This window comes from Lactuca saligna, chromosome 1, assembly GCF_052625555.1.
Source record: "Lactuca saligna cultivar CGN05327 chromosome 1, ASM5262555v1, whole genome shotgun sequence".
In the NCBI taxonomy this organism is placed as follows: Eukaryota; Viridiplantae; Streptophyta; class Magnoliopsida; order Asterales; family Asteraceae; genus Lactuca; species Lactuca saligna.
The window spans coordinates 45,688,873-45,692,014 of NC_136417.1; the positions used below are offsets into that span (position 1 = coordinate 45,688,873).

Genomic DNA, 3,142 nt, shown 5'->3' on the forward strand with positions numbered 1-3,142 from the left:
AGGACAGTTGGAAGTATAGTGATAATTCTGGAAGGACCATATTGACATAATCTGTAAGGAGGCAACTCTTGTTCAGAAGTGATAGTCAAAATAAATTTGATAATGTTTCAAAGTTAGAATTTTCAATCTATGTAAGATTAAGGAAACTTAATGCATGAAGGATTTTCCAAGGAGTTGATCTCCTTTGGAATACTTTGTAATCTTTGTTGTCAAGTCCTTGTGACTTTGTGCATAATCATTACAAGAGGATCAATGCATATAAGTTTAGAATCTAACAGATTTCAGTAAATCGTATGAATTTGGAATTTTTGCATTTGTAGTAAGGATTTGGGACCACTACTAGAAAAGCAGCCTTTTATGACGCTCATTGCGTGTCGTAAAAGGCTCAGACGACGCGCAAATGCGCGTCAAGGAAGGCCCTGTCATAAAGAGAGACGACGCACTTTTGCGTGTCGTCTATAGACGACGTGCATTTACGACGCTCGTTTACGACACACAATTACGACGCGTGTTTACGACACGCAATGTGTATCAAGGAAGGCCCTGTCATAAAGGAAGACGACACAGATTCGCGTGTTGTAACCTTACGACGCGCGTGTTAATTACACGCAATGCGTATCAAGAAAGCCCCTGTCAAGAAAGGCCTTGTCATAAATGAAGATGACACACATTTTTGCGTATCATAATTTTAAATGTTTAAAAAAATATATTATTTTATTGATTTACTAATTTTCAAATTAAATAATACATTAAAAATCCCATAATACAAAATAAAATACCATAAATAACAAAGATAATTCATTTCACTAATATGTTAAATACAAATAATTATTCCAATAGTGTGTAAATGTTATAAAAAAATGAACTCATTTATATACAATTGCATTATCTAGCTTACTATGTGCCAACAACTCTTTGTGTGTTTACTTTTGCTTGAGTCTCGTTTCCTCCAAAGCTTCTAGCAATGCCAAAATATGATATCTTAGGGTTCATGTCCAAACTAAGTAAAACATTGCTAGCTTAAATTCGTCAAGTCCTTGGCGTGAAGTCTTAGATAGAAGCTTAATTGCAATCTCCAATCCTTCTAGCAGACCCTAAAGATCATTATTGGCCATGTAGCAGCATCCTGCAATCTTTTTTCTACCTTCTTATTACTTGAAGCATCTTCTGCCTGTTTGACCAAGGCTGTGTCTTCAGCAGCAACATGTTGCCTTGCGTCAAAAAGATAAAAACAGTTGATAATAAATACAAATAACTGCATTCTACTTAAAAAAATAGAATCCAACTCCAAAATCACAAACCTATTTAAACATACTAGAGACAGGATCCAATCCATGGGGTATTTTTGGAAAATAGTTTGAACATTCTTGACAAATCATCAACCTGCAAGTGAAGGGTAGAAAGGGAAGAAACAAATGCTCACAACTAGTAAGAAATCTAAACACTAGAAGTTTCACAGTGATTGTTGATTCCTATAAACTCAAATGTGAGATGAGAGGCTTGTTCAGAACCAGTAAGAAATACTAAGTAGAAAGAAACAAGCCCTTAATCCAGTAAGCTATATATGAGTGTTTCTTCACTTAACAATAGCTCCTTTCTTTCTCTTGATCATTCCAGTCAAGACGACATTTGTAACTTTATTCGTCCCTTCAACATTAACCTTAATTAAATCAGACATCAACTTATCATCAACTTTATGAAAAAACTAGCATAAGGATAGCAAACCCCAAACATTATTTATCAAAACCCGAACATCTATACCAACAACTGTTTCCTTAATCCTCTCAATCCCATGATCTAAATCACAACTAAAATCAACCACAACAACTTTGATTTGGGTTTGTTTGAATTTAGTTCGGATTGAATCTGAAACGTCGTTTAGTTTAGCAAGATTCCGACCCACAAGAACCAAATTTAGTCCTTTACTAGCCAGTTGGAAGGCAAAGGCATTACCAATACCATCTATAGGACCCGTAACCAATACCCATGACCCGTCTTTCTTGAGGTTTTTAGCGGGTCTGAGGAAATTAACTAACACCTAATTCAAGATTTGAAGGGATGATTTTAGTAGAGAAAAGGAACCTCCTAATTGAAGATTGGACCCAATACAACTATAAACATATTAACCTTCTCGTAGAGATCAAGGTCACCTGATGCTGTCAAATCAATCAGCAGCCTCACCAGTGCACAATTGCAGAAAAAAGGAACATCCTATTTGCTAGTATATTCTAACTGATATTCAGCCAGATGAGCTACAAGTGACACTAATCTAACTTCGGCAGTGGCGTTGCTCAAAATTCCCTAAAAACAAGTTTTAAATTAGAAAAGACTTTGATTTGTCAACTTCCACATGCGTTACCTTTAGCATCAGGTCGCCGCCTTCGGAATAGAACAATTTCAGGCCATTTAGGTTGTTTCTAATAATCACTGAAATAGCATACAACACTTTTATTGCTTCTTCCTCTAACACACTAGATTTCACCATTGTCATTAGCTTTGGCAATGCTCCAAGTTCAAGGACCTAAATTTTATAGATATACAGTGATTTTAATTCCATGTTGAACTCCTCTGACTCTGAAGCTAACAAACAAATGGATTTTAACCTACCTGTTTCTGAACTACAGGATTATTTTGACTGGCTTTACCAACAATCCATGCACAGGCCACCCTTATTCCAGGATCTGAGTTACTAAGTTCCCGAATAACTGAAGCAAGACCTCCAAATTTGTGCATATCTGAATGTAAATAAAAGCTCACAAATTATAAATGGTTTGCACTTGCAAACTTTTTGTAGTGCAACATCAGGATTTTAACCTACCTGATTCAAAATCATTTATCAAATCAAGCATACCATCTATTCACTACTAATCACCTGTACATAGAGGTGTACCTAATTATGGTAATAACACAGTGTAACCTATGTCATACACAAATGTCATATACGATATACAAATAGGATGCATATTAATCCGTTAATGTACATGTGTCATTGTCATGTACACAAGTATATGGATGCAACATTATGTCCCTACCTTAAGCCCTCTATAGCTTCCCTGGTGTCTCCCTCAGGTCTATAACCCTTCCATCGGGTCTAGTCAAACAAATAAAAAATATATCTAAAAGTGAGATTACCAAAATACCA

At 35.7% G+C, this 3,142-nt stretch overlaps 1 pseudogene; it reads right to left on the reverse strand.

Moving 5' to 3' along the window:
* Nucleotides 1-1,576: 1,576 nt before the first annotated feature.
* On the reverse strand, nucleotides 1,577-2,849 carry LOC145005741 (very-long-chain 3-oxoacyl-CoA reductase 1-like; annotated as a pseudogene).
* Between the last annotated feature and the right edge of the window lie 293 nt (nucleotides 2,850-3,142).